The 22,449-nt window shown below is 42.6% G+C and overlaps 1 protein-coding gene across 2 annotated transcripts in view; it reads right to left on the reverse strand.

Annotated features, from left to right (window-relative positions):
* Window positions 1-22,449, reverse strand: part of PLEKHG1 (pleckstrin homology and RhoGEF domain containing G1) — a 221,316-nt gene that overhangs the window by 169,517 nt on the left and 29,350 nt on the right. The window contains exon 1 of one of the 2 annotated variants that reach the window (XM_027083432.1): window positions 6,010-6,027. The exons of the other annotated variant lie outside the window; for it this stretch is intronic. The gene's annotated coding sequence lies outside the window, so the exon portion shown is untranslated. Of the gene's footprint in view, window positions 1-6,009; window positions 6,028-22,449 lie in introns of those variants that run through there. 2 annotated transcript variants of the gene reach the window in all.

The raw sequence follows: 22,449 nt of genomic DNA on the forward strand, positions 1-22,449 counted from the left end.
CTATTAACTTGAAAAAATGTATTTGGAAATATACAGAAAAGTTGCAAAAGTAAGAACTGTAGTTCTTAATTTTTGCTTGTCAAAAGTTTATTAGTCGTTTCAGAGAACCAAGTTTTGATTCTGGGATGCCATACGTACTTATAATTGTTCAGACATAAGCAAAAAAACGCCATCGGCTACAGAATTCACAATAGAAACAGGCTGACCAAAGTGGGAGTGGAGGGGGGAAATTTAAATGATCAAATATTTTAGAATAAGAGTGTTAAACAATCACAAAAATTTTTCATTCAAGCAGGCAATGATTTATATGCCTCAGACTCAATTTTTAGTTTTTCATTCAACAAGTATTTAGGATCTATTATGCACAGATACACATTTCTATTCCCATAGAAACCTCCGGAGACGGACACTTTACAGCTTTACTTGCACACTCAATTCAACTTCTATTTCTAATTTGATATTTCTAATTGGCCTTTGTTTGATCTCTCTAATTGGCATGTTTCTAAAGAGATCCAGTGGGTCTCAACCACTTAAAAAAAACCCCAAGCCCTAGAATTTGGAAGTGGAGACTATTGAGAAGAGGTGCACATCTTTCAATAACTAATAGTTATTGGTTTCCTAACCAGTAAATGTACTCGTTTTACCCACAATTTGATTAAATTATATAGTAAATGCCTGATGTGTGTCAGGCACTATGCCAGGAGTTTATCAAGTGGGTAAAGCAAGGTCTCTGAGGAATACATCTCATATTACAAAATGGGTGTGTTCTTGGGAAAAATACATAAAGCAATTCTTAATAAGTTGAATTGTTTTCTGTGGCATTTTAATAGATACATTAGAAAAAAGCTGTTCAAGTGAAGGTTCTACCCACTCAATTCTGATGTAATGCATCAGGTTTGCATGACTTGTCAGGCACTGCATTCTGCAAAGAAAGAAGACTGATGAAATGACAAGTTCAGTCTTTAGTTTGTATCATTTCTTGGGTTCCGCAGGATCACACACCAGCTGTGTGTATGTAGAACTGATTAAAATTCTTTATATTTTATTAAGAAACGTTAGGCTGATACTGCATGCTTCCCGAATCTGGGCTATATTGAATGGTAAGTGGGTTGTGAATCTTAGAAAGGAAACCAAAAGCAGATAGACAACACAGACTCTGCACACCAGGTTTTCATGACCCATAGCTTAGATTTTGTCATTTGCTGTTTATATTTTTAAAAAGGCTAACAGCTGGCATAATGACTTGACAAAGCATCCTTAATTCTAATACTGAATCAGAGTTAGGAGTTAGAGTAGATGGCCCTTCCTCATATTCCCCTGTGTGTCCCTCTCTTTTTCATTCTTAGAGCAAAGTGGGCCTCTTTATTAAAAAAGCTGGCCAAACAGCACTGGGGATTCCAACACCATTTTCCTTTTATTTTTCAATGTTGGAGGGGAAAATGGGCAAGAATGTGAAGTAGTGAATGTTTCTTGAATGAATGACCTTCATTCAAGTGCTGTTAAAGGCACTAGAATTACAAAGAAAAATACCGAGCCTCTTCCCAAGATAGCAGGCTTTCAAGGGATGTATACCAGTCAATAGACTGGATGGTAGCTGTATTGCAAATGCTATAATACAGTTATCAACACTTTCCTATCTCACTTTCCTATCACCCAAGAGACCTGTGTTACTCTTAAAATGACCTGAATGCATCCAACATCTGAGCACCAATAATGCACCAGGCATGGGTACTGAGGACACAGCAGTGACTAGGACAGACCTAGTTCTTACCCCCATGGAACCTCCAGTCAGTGGAATGGACTGTCACAGAGTTAGCTAGTAACAACACTCAGAGACAGCATGCTACCCAGTGTGATCTTGAAAGCATAAAAAGAATATAACTCTAATATTAAAATTTGGGGCTTAGTAGTTAGTACATCAGTAGAGGACTATAATGAGTAAGACAAGACTTTCCAAAGATCCTCGAGTCCAGACAGAAATAAGAAGGAAGGGGATTATGAAAGTTAATAAAGTTTTGGCAGATTCTGTACTTAATAAAATGGAGGAAACTATAGAAATGGATGAGCATTTCTAAGCAGAAACATTTTATAAGCAACATTAAAAAAAATTTATTTACTTAATTTATTTTTGCTACGTTGGGTCTTTGTTGCTGCGCATGGGCTTCAGTAGTTGTGGCTCATGGGCTCTAGAGCGCAGGCTCAGTAGTTGCGGTGCACGGGCTTAGCTGCTCCACGGCATGTGGTATCTTCCCGGCTCGACACCATGTCCGCTGCATTGGCAGGCAGATTCTTAACCACTGCGCCACCAGGGAAGCCCAGCAATGGCTTTTATAGATTAGAGGAATATAGATTAGAGTCCAAGAGCTTCTTTCAACCTAGATCAATAACTTTAAGTGATTCAGAATGTGTTAGCAAGCAACGAAAATGAACAATGTTAGTTTACATAGCAAAATTCCCTAAAATGAACAGAATTCAGATGGCTGTGGTTTTTAAAGTTGGACTGACTCAAAAGTAAAACAGATTTTAGTAAGGGGAAACCAAAGATATCACATGTTTTCTTATACTAGTTATTGAATAAACTAATATTTTGGAAGATAGCTTTAGAAATGTGGATTTGTTGTTGCAGTTTATTTAATGGTGAGTACTGTAAAATGCTTCTGTAAAAACACTAGTTTTATTCAAGCAACATATGGAAAAACCTGTTACATCACTTTAGAATGTTATATTTAGAAAGGTAATTTCCTTTCACTGGAGGCCTTTTTTCTTTTCTCAACTTTTCCACATCAGTCAAGAAAAACAGGCTTTGACTTATCAGTTTTTTAAAAAAACAAACTACCAAATATATCACAGAGTTTTTATTTACTGTTCATTTAACACTGAGGATATTTCAATAGGCTTTCAGGTTCAGGGAAACCTGAATACGGAGAGCAGACTTCCAATAAAACATTTTACAGTTCCTACCGAACAGTGATTTATTCAGCTACGCATTCCCCACCATTACAGCAACTAGTACTTCCTGGAAATCTTTGGTTTTGCTAATGTGGACTGCTTTTACTTCTAAAAAGAGGGGAAATGCTAAAATTGAATTATGTAGCCCACGAGGAAACTAGGAGGGTGATAATTGACCTACGCAAAGAAACCTTCTCATTTTACATCTGTACTTGAGAAAACTTTTTCTTTTTATTCAACTTGTCATTAGCATACCTAGTGTGTGCTTACACAGTTATTTTTGCTAATTTTAAAAGGCTCCAACTTAATACGAATGTCATTAAAAATATTTTGGAGAGTCTAAACTGAACAGATGATTCTTTCTGTATAATATGTTTGGTTTCTTCATGGAAAACCATTAGGATTTTTTTCAATTTATCTTGCAAATTTAGATTATATTAAGTAGGTTTTATTTATTTGAGAATAAATTTTATTTAGAATAAATATATGTGGTTTTTAGTTTCTAACTCCATGAGCAGATTAATATTTCTTCAGATTCAGTTTATTTGCATTGTTAGCTCAGCTATTTGGGTGTGTACAATAGCCTATAACGGTAAGGACGTTTGGTCATGTGATATTAAAATTAAACCCAGAGCAAAGGCCAGTCCTCTGGTAATGCACAGATATGCTACAGAGAACACAGTACCACAAATTTGACTATGAAACTGAAATACAGCGCCTATGAAAAAACTGAAATATATTGCCTACTACCAGAAAATTGGTTAGAATTGCATTTTCCAATCTAAATGATCAGCAAGTACAGATATCTGTTTAGCATTTGTTTCCCCCGTTAGACTATACGAGACCCCATTTCTTTGGTACATGACAGCGTACCCAACACCTAGCACATGGTGGTTGCTCACGAATAGTTATGAAATGAATAACTGAGTGAAATGTCCTCACTGGATAGGTATACTAAGCTGTTTTTTTTAAAATAAATTTATTTATTTATTTTTGGCTGCGCTGGGTGCTCGTTGCTGCACGCAGGCTTTCTCTAGTTGCGGCGAGCTGGGGCTTCTCTTTGTTGCAAAGCATGGGCTTCTCATTGTGGTGGCTTCTCTTGTTGTGGAGCACGGGCTCTAGGTGCACGGGCATCAGTAGTTGTGGCATGTGGGCTTCAGTAGTTGTGGCTCACGGGCTCTAGGCTCAGTAGTTTTGCTATGTGGGCTTAGCTGCTCTGCAGCATGTGGGATCTTCCCAGACCAGGGCTCGAACTCGTGTCCCCTGCATTGGCAGGCAGATTCTTAACCACTGCGCCACCAGGGAAGGCCCTAAGCAGGGTTTTAAATGAAAAAGTCTGGCTGATATATAAATGATGACAGGATACATCTTTTAGAGAAAAAATGGTTGAAAATACTAGAACAGGGAAAATAATCAAAAATATCCCTGAAAAGACAGGAGGAACTGGGACCCAGGATCCAGGACCCAGCGTTAAATAAGGTCAGGACCCTTTTGCTGTTAAAACAAAGGGCAGGCAGTTGGGAGTTAGTAGATTTATTGGCAGGCAGTAGCCCAGTGTGTTCTCAGATGATTTCCATTTTTCTCTGAGAAGTAAGAGACAAGACCATCTTCTGAATGTGATGGGCAAGAATGAGCATTTGGGAAGAGTGAGGAAGATTAGAAATGAGTCATTTGGAAGAGTCAGGGCATGAGCTGACTCTAAAATAATCGTCAGTCGGTCAATATCCCACTGTGTCATCAACCTCCAGGTGACAGATCCTTAGGTGGGACATGGGCTTGGGCAAGTGCCTAGCAGAGAGCAGGTAGGACAGGTGGGAAGCATCACAAAAATAGTTTTGGCTCTGGAATCAGGAGACTTGGGTCTAAGCCCAAGCTCTGCTCGTAATGAGTTGCCTGACTTGAAGGAATCACTTCATTTCTTTAGAACTTAGGCTTTACCATTTGTAAAATGAAAGGACTGCTTAAGAACCTCCACTATCCCTTCTAGCTCTCAAAGGGCTAAATCTTTACAAAATAACCAGTAAATGAGTCTAACGGCACCACAATAAATACAGCATAAAAAGTTAGAGTTGTACAGTACCCATTTTTACTGCCTTGGCCCATGGCCTCGTTACTTTCTGACATGGGTTACATCATGACCTCCCCACTGGGCTGCCTCCAATCCTACCTTCATCCTGTCATGTGTATGACAGATGTGATCACGTGGCTTCTTTGTTTCCATCCTTCAGAAGTTCCCCCCATTGCTGACTGATGAACCCAGGATCCTGAACCCCACCCAGGAAGCCCTTCATTACTGGTTCCTGCCTCACTTCACTGCTTCACTGAAACACTAACTGCAAAATTGTTTTTCAAAAAAAGAGAAAGGGAGGATTTTGTCTATTAAAGCACACATTAAAAAAGGGTTATTCGAATCCCCTAAACATACCGATTTTCTACTTTAGGAACACATGCACTGCCATTTGCTATTTTATGACAGAGAGTCCAATTAAAAAACATCATATTCAGAGATTTGGGCCAAGCAGCTTTCAGTAGCAATAGTGAGAATTCTGTGGCTGAGTTAAAATACACTAAGGTGAATTCCTCTCACTTTTCAAGGTGAATATAAATTAAAGCCCTCCCCCAGAGAAATGGGCTTTCCAGAGGAAGTGAAGAAAGACTATAACTAACATTAGCCCATTCATTAAAAGAACGGTATTCAACCATGTTTACACAAGTGGTTCTCACTCTTTAAACTTAAGTCTAAATATATTTTAAAAGCTGTATGTAAAGTAGTAATTTACTGAAGCCAAACCACAAAGACATTTTAGGAATGCATCCAGGTTATAAAATTCTATTCCCTGCTCCATAAAGAGAATTTTAATAGTTTCTATTTTGGTCATCTATTTGACTAATTGTTACTTGGAAGGATTTTGGAACACAAAATAATTCGAAAAATTAAGTTTCAGTCCAATTAGGTTTCTAGGTGAGAGCTAGACATGTAAGCCCCTAACCGCTGAGTAGCCACTTTTCATACCAGGTAACTGGCAGAGGCAGCCTCCCCTGCTCACTAGACCTCCTCACCTTCAACCTTCCATGTCTGGGAATTTTCTTGTCCTCTCAACACCCTTATTTGCCATCATTTCAGGAATCCTGAAGAGAGAGGGAGGGGCAATGGCAAGAAAGGTTCAATCAAAAGGCTCAATGAATTTCTTTTTTTTTTTTTTTGGCCATGCCGCGTGGCACGTGGGATCTTAGTTTCCCGACCAGGGATGGAACCCAGGTCCCCTGCACTGGAAGCGTGGAGTCTTAACCACTGAACCGCCAGAGAAGTCCCAAGGCTCACTGAATGTGAAGATAAAGGAGAGACTGCTTCTGGTTGAGGGGGCTCCCAGACTGTCTGTGTAAATGAAGTGCAGGGTGGGCAAGCTTTTAGGGAAGAGTTAGGAGATGGAAGGAAAGACATTCCAGAACAGTGGGAGAGCACGGGAAACTAGAAAGCCTAACTTCTTCCAAGGAACTAAGATGGGTAACTTAGTTGGAGTTGGCGTTTTGGTGGGAAACAGTAACACTTTCTATCTACAAATTAAAGAAGTGTTTGGTGCTGGAAAAGAAAAATTCTAAGCAATCCAAGAAGATCATCTGTCAAGATCATCATTGTCAAGAACAATACTTTCTTAAGGGCTGGAACAATGTTCACATTCACATTTCTTTCATGCAAAAAAGGAACAAGAATGGGAACGTTCTCAGATGATTAAACAAATAAATGCCAAAACAGAAAACTCCATGGACTAAATAATAGAATTCATATGGCTCAAGACTCATCCAGCAGGTGGAAAAATTTAAGCCAAGAAAATCTCCAGAAAGTACAGCAAAAAAACAAAGGAAAATAGGAAAGACATGGAGAGTTGATTCCAGGACGTCCAAAATCCATCCCCTGGAGTTCTAGGTGAAGAGCTGAAGAGGGAGTAAGTATTAGTGGGGAAAAAATATCCTGAGCTAGAGGAGACTTCAGATCGTAAAGGCCAAAAAAAAAAAAAAAAAGATTAATGAAAAAAGATCACTGATGAAACATCAGAACTAAGGATAAAGTAAAAATTCCCCAAAGCTTCAAAGAGGTAGACAGACACATGCATACACAATCAACCAAGTTAGAAGAATCAGTCTAGCACCAGACTTATTGGCTACATTAGATTGTAGGTATCAGAGGGGCAATGCCTTCAAAGTTGAGGAACTATCATTTTGAATCTAGACTGAAATTATCAATCAAGTGTGAAGGCAAAATCAGACATTTCCAAACATGCAGTAACAGAGCTTACCATCTGTGCATATTATATATAAAAAGCTACTCAAAGGGAATAGTCTACCAAATGAAAACAGGAATCTAAGGAAGGGAACAACATGGATGCAGAAGAACAGTGGGAGCTGAATGTAGCCCCAAAGCAGAAGAGTGTCTATAAAGAATCGAAGCTGTTGGAAAATCTCCTTCAAGCAGCAAAATTCAGTGATTCAGTGTGGAATGTCCTTCTCCATGGATCTTATTATATTCCGTGGCTCCACAGTGAATACTATTTGCATATTGGCTTTTGACTTTTAGAAACAATCTATGGACAAAACAAGCATTCACAGCTATGCTCTAACAATAAGTATTACCACGATGCTGTAAAAATGATGGTCTAACACATTGGGAGTTTATAGGTAAGGGCTGACCCTCCTGGGAGCGAGGGGGGCTCCTGGACGTGGGACTTTCAGTGCTAAAACTGCGAAAGTCCTGGGTAAACCAGGACTGGTTTGTCACCTTAGTCATGGAGAGAAGAGATGAAGAAAGGACGCTAATATCCTCATTTTGCCGAGCAGAGGTTCGACAGATGCTTTGGAAAAGAAATAAGTTGGTGACAACCAACACTAATATAGCAACTGTTAGCAGTGGCTGTCACTTAAGGAATGAGGTTTCTGTGTTTGATTTCAGCCCCTTCCAAATGATTTAGATTTCTGAAACAATACATCCATTTAGAGTAGAATGAGTCAAGTCTTATTCATGAGGCATCTAACTGCTAACAAAGAGAATGTTTCAAAGCGAGAAAAACCTAGGGCTCCAAACACGGGAAGCTAACTGAAAATGATTAAACAAGGGATTCTTATCTAAACTTTGATTTGAAAGCAAGAGTATAAACAAAACCAAGGACAGGAAGATCTGTTCTCCCGTCTAGGGGCAGTGTCTGTACTCTCGTGAAGAATGGATGGTCACAGGAAAGGACAGGAGGAAGAAGCCCTCAGTGAACCAAAAAAGGGACCAACTGAGCAGAGTTAATCACATAACAGGCCATTAGATGCTATACTGGCACCACAGCTACTGCTGGGTAAACCAGAGTGGCCCTGTTCCCTCCACATAAAAGCTGCTCAAAAGATACCTGCTTCCTCTCTGAAAGTGTGACATTTATGAGTATTATATATTACACTAACTTTACAAAAAACCCATAAACGACATACTGTGATCCAGCTGTTTTATGCCAAACTGTTACTCACATAACGTGTAAAAATTCAAAATATGGCATCTTTTGATGCACACGAACACTTTGAAATTTGTCTAATGACCCTGAAGAGGGATTCATATCTATAGATAATTTTTTTTGTCTTAAAGAGAACCCAAATCTTAGGTATACTGATCCCCAATTATTTGTACAGGAAGCCGTTAACTTATCTACTAATGATAACACAACCATGGAAGATAATAATTGTTTCATTCCCTTCAACTTAAAAATGTCCTCTGTTAACACCCAAAAGATAAATGATTTTAAATTTTAAGTGGAAAAAGCCCACAGTCCCACCTTCTGCAGTTCACATGACCAAAATCCATCCTGAGCGTTGTACAACGCAGGGAACTAGGGCCCTTGATACATTTGACAACTTTAATAGGCGCCTGTCAAATCTCTGAACATTTATCAAGTTTCCTTATTTTTAAGATACACTTAACATTTTAAAAACATACCTGAAAGCAGGATATAGTTTACAATTAACATGAACATTTAACACGGCCGGGTTTACTTAGGTTCCTTGTACAACTGTTAAATCAATTGAGTGTCTTAAATCCAGAGTCTAGAAACCGAGAAAATCCAAAAATATCACATTCGTAACTCACTGGAAATGTGTATGATGATGACTAACATGTTTGAACCCATGAAAGGAATATTAAAAAATGTAGCCCGGGTAAGCGGAGATGTTTGTCCTATAAGTGAAGATAACTGAGATTAGAAACATTAGAAAGGACAATATTAGACCCAAACAGACACATTTCTCAATTCTTTTGAACTACAAATTATATATAGTTGATCCACAAATTCCAAAAGAAAAAACAATAGAAGTGATTCCTCTACAATGTCTATCCATAGCTTTTATATTTTCATTTTAATTACAAGACTCTTAAAATCTTCATTCAGTTATTTCAGGGCATTAAAAACATTTCAATGTCATTTATTAAAAGTGAAATTTGCAGCAAGTAAATCTCCACAACTCCCCAAAACAATTTTTTTTCAAAAAGCAGTGAAAGCCGCAATTTGCTCGCACCCCTGGGAACTATATGAAATGTATTGGAGAAAAAATGAAATAATGTAAAACATTGTGTGAAATTCAAAGTAGTCTGTTATAAGCCCTTTATAACAGGGTAGGAACCGTATCCACCTACATTTTCATTTCCTTTGGTTCCCAATGACAGCTCTATTGAATACTCAAATTAAAAGGATTGAGAACTAATTATTTTTCCAGGGGAAGAGTCACTCAACTACTTTAAAACCTGGGTAGTTTTAAGTTTCTGCATCCAAAAAAAATTCTCCTAGCTCTTCTTGAAGGATAACATCCTATAAATTCCTACCCACTCCTACCCTGAAGACAGTTACAAACCACAGCCTGGTAACTCTTAGGCAAAGATGTTGGTGCTTGTAAAAATCCAAAAGCACAAAATGGAAATGGTGATGTACCTCCCAGCATTCACTGTATTCTCCACAAAATAAAGATTCATTGTTCAATTGTTTCCTTACTTCATTACTTTAATGGATTTTCTCCCAGAATTAGGCTTAGGGTCTGGAATTGAAAGTTAAAATTTTCCATATGTCTGAATTTCAACCAGTTGACCCAGTGATGGAGAAATTGATTTATTCTTCAGTTAAAATATTTTAAATGTTTATTTTAATTAATTAATTAATTTATTTTTAAAGCTGTACCCCAAAGCTATGTTTCAGGCCTCTTTGCAGTTTTCAAGTTAGCCTTGAATGTGGTTCAATTATAGAAGTCAAGATAGCAATGGATAACCTATTGAGGGTATACTATCTGGATTTTGAGCTTCTCATACTTTTCCTCTCTAACTACTGTTTAAAATTTCACCAAATTCATCAAGCTTTCTTAGGCTACCGTAGGCCACACAGTTTATCTACACTGCAAAATCATTTCATATTTATTATTCTCTACCGCTCATGTGGCCACTTGATCACACACTTTGTTTTAAAAGACATGTACGTTAGTTGACCTTTTCTCCTAAACCAAACGAGAAACCAGTCTGAGAGTCGGGCAGTCTTTTCCACGGCTCCTAGCTACTCACGGCACTCAGCACATAAGTGGTACCACACAGGGATGGCCCTAGTTCCTGAATCAGTGAGTGTGTGCAGTAGCCATCAATATGAGATCAGCACAGTCCTCTATTCTCAGAAGGGAGAAAGAACCAGACCTGATTTTTAATGTTGTGCTGGACATAGAGACTTCTCACAGTGGCATTAACCCCACTGAAATGTGGTATCATCACGAATTCCCAGCTACACCATGTATGTGTTTCTCTCATTACCACTTGAACTTGCATGTGTATTTTGTTGGAAGTTCAGACTGCTTCTCATTTTATCTTAGAAAAACTTAAAACTAACAATATATGAATATCATCATTTAAAAAACGAGGAAACTTTTGTACGTATGGCATTTATTATGGACCCATCATAAAAAGTGACAGTCCCACTTTTCCAACCCCTGAGCCCCTCCTTTTTCTCCTAGTAGAGCAGATCCTCCTGGCTCACCCCCTAACCACTCTCTTAACAATACCCTTCATTCCCTTCCACCTTTGAACTTTGCAATTCCCAGGAAAAGACCAACACTAGGTTAGCTTCCGTCCTTCTACTATATCTCTGGGACTGAAAACTAAAGAGAAACTGCACATGCAGCATGACACCACAATAAATCCGTGGTTGCCAGCCTCAGCTGGGTTCTTGATCCTATTCAACCATCTTTTGACATTATGTTTTAACTGAATGTTAACTGAACACCTATTGTGTGCCAGGGACTGTCCTGGGATAGCTCTTCCTGCCTTAATCCTCATCCACTCCTTCTGTAGTTCTTCTCTGCAGCAGGTTTATCATTCACTTCGCCCCACAAACCTTCTAACTCGGCCCACCCCCTGTTCTCAGAAGGCAGCCGCTACATTGAGGAAAATGAGGCCATCAGGAACTCTCTCTCTCTCTACTTCCTAAGCCTTTTTGCACGTACAAGCCACCTGTGGCTCCACTCTTCCTTGCTGTCTTCCTGCAGGCTCAGAGGAGAGGATGGTTAGAACTTAGGAGGGACATCTCATCACCAGCATCCTCGATCTCATCCCTACGTCACTCTCTCCCAGACATCCGAACTCTCCCTCTGCATTGGCTGTTTTCTCTCAGCCTATATCCGTGGTGCTTTTCAACCATGCTAAGCATCCCCTTTGGACCAGTGCCGTCTTCCTCCTCCCCTCAGCTTCTATTGTCTTCCTTACTTGACCATATTTTCTCTGTGTCACTGTTTATGATCCTCTTTTTCCTCATCTCTTATTGACCCCACTCGTGCTTCTATTCCTTTGTTCTGCCACTGAGATGAGTAAGGCACAGGTCTTCAGAGGCTCCTGAATCTTTACTTACAGCTTTAAGCAAAGCCTTCAGACCTGTATCTCCAATGGCCTGGAGAACAGCTCATAGCAGTCTCTTGGCTAACTACCCATCAGGGTAAAGCCCCACGTCCTGCCAGCTCTACTCCAACTCCTGCGGGCCTCACACGGCACTGCTCACGCTGGCAATACTGCCTGCCTGTACCACCTCTGCCGGATGCACTTTTTCCTGCCTCTCTGGACTCCGTCCTGCTCTCGCCTCTGCCTGGTGTGTCACTCTCACCCTTTGTCACCTGGCCAACTTTCTCTCGTCCCTCAAGACTCAGTTCCAATGCCAATGACCTCCTTCGGGAGGGCACCCCCGAGCAGTGCGCTTCCAGGTGATGCCCTGGCTCTGCTTCTTCATTAGAACTGTGACCTCAAGGGCAGAAACCTTGTCTCATCTGTGGGGCCTCAGGCCCAGAGTCACTAGTCAAAAATGTGAAACTAACTTATGAGTCTTCAAAGGAAAGCAAATCCATTCGTGGGTTGCTCCCAGATGTGAAGCGTGTTTTTTGGCTTAGTAAAAATAAATAAAAGGTGCTTTTAAAAAAGAAAGCATTTCATAAGGTATTTGCACAGAATCGTTTAAGCTTAAATAAATAATTACATCATTAGCAAAATATCAACTAAGTTCGATAAGGGAAATTCAAATGAAATCATCCTAGAAGGGCATGAAAACTTTAGTCTTTGATATCCTCTAATTTAAAGGCAGCTAGTTTTACAGCACTTTCCAGTAAATAAAAGCAACAATTAGTGATATGAACCTTTTCAGGGCAAAATGTCTTAGAAAGTGTTCTTTAAAACATTGCTTCGAGCAGCCGCATAGCACAGGGATATCGGCTCGTGCTTTGTGACCACCTGGAGGGATGGGATAGGGAGGGTGGGAGGGAGGGAGACGCAAGAGGGAAGAGATATGGGAACATATGTATATGTATAACTGATTCACTTTGTTATAGGGCAGAAACTAACACACCACGGTAAAGCAATTATACCCCAATAAAGATGTTAAAAAAAAACAACAAAACATCGCTTCGAGGTAGAGCTCCTTTTCATTCCCCTCTTCCTTGTCTTTTAACCACCAGTATCCCTACAACCAATACTACCTATGTAAGAATAAAAAGTCTGAAAACTGATTCTCTGTATCTCTGTTGGACTCACAAAGCAAACTGTAGGTGTCATGAGGCACTTGGAATTACTTTATTACAAAGTTTATACTCTAATAAGTGCTCAGTATGGTCACAGAATATTGGCTGCATAAGGCAGGCTGTAGACCAGGATGTATAGGATAGTAGGATCCTATTTTTGGAAAAATAATAAAAGGCAAGCTTGCAGGAAAACATCTGGAAGGATATAAAGCAAAAATGTTACAGGTGGTTGCTGCCTCCCCGGCTGGTAGAATTTAAGTATGTGAGTATTTTCTTCCTTTCCATGCCCTAATCATCATGTATCACTTATACACTCTTGTAAAAAGTTCTTTAAATAATAAATAAACTGAGAAGCATGTCACGGACCTCTGTGATATCCTCTGAGTCTTCCTTGCACTGTTCACTGGAGAGAGAACATCCTGAACCCTGGGCTCAGCCCTGAGACGAGTCAGATCCTTAAGAAAACGAAGAGGATGTTGCTGAGGCCTGAGAAGGCTTAACATAATCATCTAGAAAAGGCATTGAAACTCAGGTATTTGCATTTTTGTGCCTGACAAGGTTTTCTAAATGCATTTTCCATGTTCAATGACTATTTCTTCATCTATACCTAATGCCGAATTCTTTCAGACTCAGTTCATACGTAACTTCCTCTGGGAATCCCTCCCTTATCAGTCTGGTTTAGACTGAGGTCCTGTAATAGAAAAGAACAAACCTGACTCCATGGTGGATCTATTCCTTTAGCTCTGACCCTTGTGCGCTGTTGCCTGTGCTTAGCCATGTTGGCTCTGCACCTTTGAAAAGAATGTTGCCTAGAGCCTGAAATATACATGATAGCCCATTCTCAAGGCTCCGACCTTTTCCGTTCATATAGAAATAAAGCTGCAGAACAGAAAACATCATCTTGTTGGAGGTTTATAGGAACAGTGTGAGCAGACCTAGTGGCCAGCAACAAGAACAAAGGATTCGGGCATCAAGAAGTTTGCAACTGCCAGCCACGCCCCCTCCCCTTTTAGAAGCCTCAGTTTTAACTGGGGTATGTTGGCTCTTTGGGACACTAGTCCACCATCTTCTCTGTCTGCTGGCTTTCTGAATAAAGTGGTTATTCCTTGCCCCGACACCTCGTCTCTCGAGTTACCGGCCTGTTGTACAGTGAGCAGTACAAGCTTGGACTCGGTAACAGGCCTTCCTATTTGCAGTTGAACTTTGCACACAACTACCACCCTTGCATTCTCTCCCCTGCATTGTGACACCATATTCCTGTCTGTATTCCCAACTGGACTCTGCGCTCCAAGGGGGTGGCTACCTTCCTTTTTTGCTCATCACCTGCAGCAGGAGAACAGTGCAGGACACAAGGTAATAGAAGTGCAGCAAGCATCAATGAAATGAATTAATCCACCCGTGAAGAGCACTCTGCTCCATCCCCGGTACCTCAGGGCGCTTGACCCGTGAAAAGCGCTCTGCTCCATCCCCGGTACCTCAGGGCGCTTGACCCGTGGAGAGCGCTCTGCTCCATCCCCGGTACATCAGGGCGCTTGACCCATGAAGAGCACTCTGCTCCATCCCCGGTACATCCGGGTGCTTGCCCTGCACGATGTATATGCAATACTCTGCCTTCTGAGAACCAGTGGGGACAGAATACCCAACAAACTGGCCTGAAAAGTGATCAGGAAGCCTTTCAGTTAGATTGGAATAGCCCAGGAATGCTCATGGGGAGGCAGCAGGAGGTTGTGAGTTGAAGCTCACGCAGGTCTTCAAGAGAAAAAAGAAGGGAAGACTTGTAGAAGGAGAACATTGAGAGCAAGGGGCAGGGGCAGGAAAAACATGGTATGTTTGAGACAAAGACATAGCACATGGGCACACTCTACATCTCTCTAAACCTCCCACCCTCCCCACTTGGCCTAATTTCTCCACTGCCATTACCATCATTATTCTATCTTTGACCCTGTTAGATGGAGGCCCTGGGGAGCAGATATACATCTTTCCTGTTCAGATCAACAGTGATTTCACCTGCTAAGTGAGTGTTCCCTTCCTATATTGACAATAAACCGTGTACGGCAGCCTGCCTATCTCCGTGTTACTTTGTAGATGGATATGTGGGGACATGTCCTTTATCCTACCATACATGCTAGAGAACAGTGCTATAACTTTAATTCTGGGCATTCCCAAAGTGCCAGCCACAGGGTAGTACTCAGACATGCTGAACCGATTCACGTCTGTCGAGAATCTCACCTAACACGCAAGAGACAGAACTGTACTGCAGCCGGGGGTCACAGACGCTGGGCAGGGCGGTTTTCATAGTCAAGGACGCAGCTTCAGGCTCTGCTGGATCAAGGGGTGCTTGGTACCTGAGCAGCCTGCCTTTGCTGGCCATCATTATTGCTTTCCTATGATAAGCCCTATGCTGCCTGTTAGGGGATTAGTGAATTGAACTGCATGGTCCTCTGGACCTTGGTGTTGTCAGATCTATTGTCAGAGGGGTCTCCTTCCTTACCTCCCCCCCCATCACCACCAGCTAAAGGGTCAGGAGTTCTCACTATTCACTTAGTTGAACTGCATATATTTATTAGAACAAGTTTACATTGTGTTTGCAACCATGAAAAGCTTTGTTGCCATCGCTGAAAGGCAAGTAAATAGAGGCAAACTATTCAAAAGACAGACCTTGTTCTCTGAGCCACGTCCCCCCAGGCAGCTGACACTCACACGCGGACACTAACCTCAGGGCAAGCAGGGCCAGCAGAACCCTCATTGCTTTCGAATGTCCATCCTACACACAAGTGAAGGAAGATTTTGTTTTGTAATAATGAAGAGAGGTTTTATGAAAGAGTAATTACAAGAATAAAAAGTAAGTTTTTTAAATATTAAAAATGACAATATCACAGCCTGTGCATACTATTTATGCAAAAGATGACTGTTGCCAGGGATAGGATGCCTGTACCAACGACAGGTGGTGACTATGGAAATGCAAAAAGAAACAGACCTACTAGAGAACGGACTTGAGGATATGGGGAGGGGGAAGGGTGAGCTGTGACAAAGCGAGAGAGAGGCATGGACCAAACGTAAGGTTGATAGCTGGTGGGAAGCAGCCGCATAGCACAGGGAGATCGGAGGGGTGGGATAGGGAGGGTGGGAGGGAGGGAGACGCAAGAGGGAAGAGACATGGGAACATATGTATATGTATAACTGATTCACTCTGTTATAAAGCAGAAACTAACACACCATTGTAAAGCAATTATACTCCAATAAAGATGTAAAAAACAACAACAACAACAAAAAAAACCCTGACCTTACTATTAAGCCTAAAGCTGCTTTTCTTTTCCCAAAAGGAAAGGAGGCTTCTTCATCCTATTCATAATAGAATGTGATAATGTGGTCTAACTTAGTACTTTAGATATTAAATGAACCAGTAAGACTTCTAAACACGAGTATGCCCAAGTTATTAATTATTCTTCTTGTATCTTAATAGTTCATATAAAAATAAGAGGATTGAACTAATCTTTACCATTTGGCTCCAAGATTCTAGGATTTAATTACTTTGATTTTTATGTATATACAATATTTACATAGAATATGTATTTATGTATATAAATGAGCATATAAAATATAAAAACATATCACTGCTCTGAAAGTCAAAGCCTATGATACATACAGCCCAGTGGTCTGTCTAAACTTCAGGACACTTGATAGCCTGTATGCACAAGCCACTCCCTAGCAAATAACAAGGTCCTTACACTCATAAGGTGACTCTCTTGTGACAAAAGTATTACTATTCACTAAAATAATAGAGAGCCACACAGAAGCCAACTAGCTTCGCCGTGTGACTTGCGGTCAAAAACGAATCACGACCACAAAGAAGAACATGACCATTAAAAAAGTTCCCACGAGGCTCACGTCGGTTCGGAATGTGTATTTTGAAGGTCCGGGTCTCCACAGAGGGGCTCTCAGCGGCACCACCCATCTTGTGCACCCGGGTTTCCAGCTTTCTTTACTTCCATTCCAGCCATCACCCTTGACAGCACCAGGTTGCCTACCGAGGACCCTAAAACAACCTGATCGAGGGCCCCTAGCCTCTCCCAGCACAGACCCCCATCGGCCATACCCTGGGGCACCCTCACAGCCTTGCTACGTAACATGTGATCCAGGCAGGACATCTGGGAGCTGCTGGAAAGGCAGTCGGAGCCTGCAGGTGATTCCTACACAGAGAGAAGTGGAGAAGCTACTCCAGACTTCGCTACACAGGACAGGGCACCACCTGTGGCCTCTGGATACAAATCAGATTCTCCAAATGGAGCTTCTTCAGAGACCTCCACCCCCAAACCCATGCACGCCAAAAATTCTACTATCTCTCTTCTCTAGAACTCAAGAGTAGCCCCCCTTCACGCTGCCCATCATGTACCCCCAAGCCTTCCACTCTCTGTAAAGCTGCCCTTGGAAGCATCTGATGCTTTCCCTTCTTCCTCAGCTAGTGTCACACCTGCAGCATAAGCCCCGAAGCTTGGCGGTCCCCTGGGAGATGGCCTTGGGCAGGTTTGTCGGGTTCTCTCTCCCGCTGGAACCCAGGCAGCAGCAGTGAGCGCGACAGCACAGGCCACACTCAAGAGCGGGGATCATGCCATCCAATGGGGCCTCAGGCCAAAGCACTGGCAATGATTAACATGTCGGGTACTTCACTGACAGGGTGTCCGGAGGGACTTATGGCTAGGAAGAAAACAGGCCGGGGAGCCACAGAGTCAGTGGAGAGTTTAAAGACTGATCGCTTTTGGAAGTTGGAACAGGCAAAGGGTTCAGCACACATCTGGAGCTCGATAAAAATGGACTGGACTAAGTGAGTCAAGAATCCCCACAGTCAATGCTTTGGACGACGCTTTTGAGTTAGCTGCACAGACACACAAACACACAGCCCCCCGCCTGAGATTCCAGACACATGATGGTGGTGGTTGGGTGGGAAGGATGGCTGTGACCAATGACAAGCTGGGGGGATGAAGATAAATCCTGGTCTGCTGAGCTGGCAGAAGCAAGCTGGACGAGATGTCCCAACATGTGGTAGAACCTTAGCCCTCGTGTGTCTATGGCTCCCCTTCCACACCCATTTTCTATGAACATGTCCACCTCTGACTTCAGTGAAGATGGTGACCATTAGCTGAGCGCCCTGCACTTCACCTTAACAAACAGATCCTCCAATTTTCCTCACATGCATTCTCAAAGGAAGGGGTTTCTCTCTTCAACAAAGTGAGTCAGAAAGCGGACCCCACAGTAGAAATACACATCTTTCTCATCTCCCCTTTTACCCCCATCAGTCCCTCATCTTGCCCTCACCATGAGTTCCCTTCTCTTCGTTTCCTAAATAAGGCTCAGGCCATACTCTTTCAATGCCTGCTCACCCTTCTAGCTAGTCCTGTTTCTGTTCTATTTAAAAGGAAAATGCTGAACAAGCAGAGAATTTTCAATCCACACACTTCTTATGAGTCAATTCCCGTATGCAGATTCACTTGCTTCCCACTCCAGAAATTCTTCTTCTCTTGATGCAAGTTCAGCTCTTACTTGGGGTCAATCATCTTGTCTCTCTCTCTGTAACATTTAACAACACTACACTTTGTGGAAGTTTCCTCCAGAGTTCGCTTATACTGAACTTGCCTAAAGCACGCCCAGGGTTCTGCTATCTTCTCCATGCCCTTTGCTGGCTGATTTTTTTCTTTCCATCCCTCATGGCTCAGAACAGGTTGAGCCAGTGGGTTTCCATCTTTGCTCCTTGAGCATGGCGATAAAGAGTCCCTCCCCGACCATGCACACCCTTTCCCTATGGGGAGACGGGGTGTCCTTACTTTTCACTCCTGTTCCAAGTAGTTCAATTTTATCTTTTTCATATCCATATACACTTTCCATATAAAATTTTGTTTCCACATAGATGTTATGGTTTAAAAAAAATTTGAGGGCTTCCCTGGTGGCGCAGTGGTTGAGAGTCCGCCTGCCGATGCAGGGGACACGGGTTCGTGCCCCGGTCCGGGAGGATCCCACATGCCGCGGAGCAGCTGGGCCCGTGAGCCATGGCTGCTGAGCCTGCGCGTCCGGAGCCTATGCTCCACAGCGGGAGAGGCCACAGCAGTGAGAGGCCCGTGTACCGCAAAAAAAAAAAAGAAAAAAATTTTGAAAACCATCATTGACTGGTGTAGGGAAACAAGGGTTCAGACTTTTCTGGTCCCCGCTATGGAATTTGCTAGAGTCGCAACCCCTCAGACATCAGCTTCCTGCTAACTAACTGAGGAGCAACAGTACCGTTCTTGCCTACCTCACAGGGCAACTGGGAGACCCAGAGAGAAAATGCCATTAGTCCCTAATATGTGATGGCTCCTGGACTACCTTCTCTAACAGTGGTATGTGCCCCGGCCACCCTGTTGGGTGCAAGGTATGGAGGGAGAGGGCAGAGAAGCAAGGAAAGAGAGCTGGCCATCCCGGGCAGCACTCGCCTGTGGGCCTAGGGGCTCTGAGCAGTAGCTTCAGCTCTTTTCTCCTCCCACTGCCGCCTGTGCCCCACGTCCACGCTAGCCCAAGTCTGACCATCCACTGCAGCACCTGAGACTCTGATAGCAGCCCTCTGGGTACCCAACTTGCCAAGGAGGACTGTTAAAGTGTACTGAACTTTGGAAGAAGTCTTTTTTCTTTTTCCTTTTTTTTGGGGGGCCTCACCGTGCAGCTTGAGGGATCTCAGTTCCCCGACCAGGGATTGAACCCGGGCCCTCACATTGAAAGCACCGAGTCCTAACAACCAGGGAATTCCCAAGAAATCTTTAAATATACTTTTTTTAGTTATAAAAATAATAGATGCCCACTGTAAAAAAAGTCTAGAGAGTAAAGGAAAGCAAGGAAGCACCACTTATAACTCAGAGAGGATCATGGCTACAAAACAGTGGTACTTTCCTTCCAGTCTTGCCGCTTTGTTTGTTTATAATGGAGAATGAAGAGTAAACAATTTAGTGTACTCTGACCTTTTTTTTTTTTTCGACTGAGCATTGTAACAATTTCTTAGGAGAGAACTTTATTTTTTTTTATTTTATAAATTTATTTATTTATTTATTTTTGGCTGTGTTGGGTCTTCGTTGCTGCACTCAGGCTTCCTCTAGTTGCAGTGAGCGGGGGCTACTCTTCGTGTGGTGCGCGGGCTTCTCACTGCGGTGGCTTCTCTTGTTGTGGAGCACAGGCTCTAGGCAGGCTTCAGTAGTTGTGGCACGCAGGCTCAGTAGTTGTGGCTCGCGGGCTCTAGAGCGCAGGCTCAGTAGTTGTGGTGCACGGGCTTAGTTGTTCCGTGGCATGTGGGATCTTCTCATAACAGGGCTCGAACCCGTGTCCCCTGCATTGGCAGGCGGATTCTTAACCACTGCGCCACCAGAGAAGTCCGGGAGAGAACTTTAAACTGTGGACGTTTTGCTACTTGCACCAAGAACACTTCAGAAAATGTCAGAAATGCTGCACACTCGTGAGACTGTTCCCATTCTCAGTAGGCCAGAGAGCAGGGAACTCTGGCGGACAGCCTGGTGACAGTGGCAGAGAAAGCACTGGGGCTGAGAAGCCCTGGCAGGAAACTGGCTCCCACAAAGCTCTGTTCCCCCTTACACCCCCTCCAGCAGTCCAAATCCTCTTCTTCTGACCAGCCCGATTCAACCCTTCATCCCCTTCTTCAGGAGCCTCCGGCCATGCTTGGAAGCCTCGGTGATACTCCTGCTAGCCAAGTTGGGGGTGGTTGTTGGCAAGAGGAAAGGAAGCCCTGAATCCGTTGAAGCAGGGGAAGAAGTATTCTGAAATGCACACTTAGAGCCTGTATTTTCCTAGAAGTCTTGCTGCAAATGGTAGCTCATGCGCAAATGACTTTGCAGCCATCGTGTCACACCTTCTCCACTTGGCTTCTGAGAGGCAGGACTCCTGGCTTTCCTCCCCTACTGGCTGCTCCTTCCCAGTGTCCTGGACTGGGTCTTTCTCCTCATGCATCCTTTAAGTGCTGGGATGCCCTAGGATCTGCCTCCTGGCCTTTTCTCTGTCTACACTTTCTCTGTAAGAGGGCTTTTCTAGCCCCATGATTGTAAATACCATTGATTTGCTGATAGTTTCCAGGTGCACATCTTCTACCCAGACCCCTCTCCTGAACACCAGATTCACACACGCAGGTGTCTGCCGGGCATCACCACTTAAAGCTGAGATGCCTTTTCGAGATCCAGCCTGACCACAGACTCCTAATTTCTTATCCTTGCTAACCTGCTTTTCCCCACTGTGTTTCTCACCTCGATGCCAAATGCACTCAGATGTTCAGGCTGACATCCTTGGCTTCATCTTTCACCCTTTTCTTTCCAAAGCCCCACAAGTAAGCTGTCCACAAACCTCAGTGGGCCCACTCTCAGCAGATATCCAACCACAGTCCACCAATTCTGCAGCTCCCACCCCATCATCTCCCATCTGGACTGTGACAAGCCTCCTACTCACTGATCTCTCTGCCCACACGCGTCTTCTCCAGTACTGATTCTACACACAGAAGCCAGAGCAGTTCTGCTCACGTGCAGGATCATGGCACTCCCAGCTTCAGACCCCTCCAATGGCTTCCCATCACACCCAGAGTAAAGCCAAGGTCCTAACCAGGACCTATACCCTGAGTACCATACTTCTCTTCACCTCCCAGCTGAAAAAGGTAGAAACTGCTTTGAAGAGAACTCGGTGGGCAGTACCGGTCCAATGTAAAGAATGGTCTCATCTGTGAACCCTTCAAATAGCCTATGTCCTCAACCACTCTGGCTGGGAAGAGGCTGCCTGGATAAGTATCCTTAATTTTTACTTAACAAATAAAACAATTTTTTTCTGATTGTAGACATCGTGAAAAATCCTGAAAAATACAGGAAAGTATAAATAAAATAAAAATCAAAGTGTCAGAACTTCCCTGGCGGTCCAGTGGTTAAGACTCTGAGCTTCCACTGCAGGGGGTACAGGTTCCATCCCTGGTCGGGGAATTAAGATCCCACATGCTGTGCAGCGTGGCCAAAAAAGAAAAAAAAAGAGAAAAAAATCGAAGTGTTAAAAAGCCAAAAGATAACTATTATTAGCATTACTATTTTGATCTAATTTCCTGCCTTTCTATTCTATGCAGTACTGACTTTTTTTTTTTAAGTAGGTTATTCCACATTGATTTTATCCTCTCCTTTCTCACATGTCTTAAGCGTTTTACTTTTACCATTGATAAGATCTTGGGAAATCTTAATTACACACAATAGTCCCTTGGATGAGCATACCATAAATTACTCAGTCCTTTATTGTTGAAAATTTAGGTTGCTTATTGCAGCAGTGTAAAAGCTTGCCTACAATCAGGTATACAGAAAGGTTTATTTCTTTAGGGTATAATCCTGAAAATGGAATTACTGGGTCAAAGGCTATGGACCTTTGAGGCCTGATACACATTGTCAGATGGCTTTCAGGAAC

The sequence above is a fragment of the Aethalodelphis obliquidens genome, unplaced genomic scaffold, assembly GCF_003676395.1.
Source record: "Aethalodelphis obliquidens isolate GAN/ISIS:26980383/991018 unplaced genomic scaffold, ASM367639v1 scaffold3, whole genome shotgun sequence".
Taxonomy (NCBI): Eukaryota; Metazoa; Chordata; class Mammalia; order Artiodactyla; family Delphinidae; genus Aethalodelphis; species Aethalodelphis obliquidens.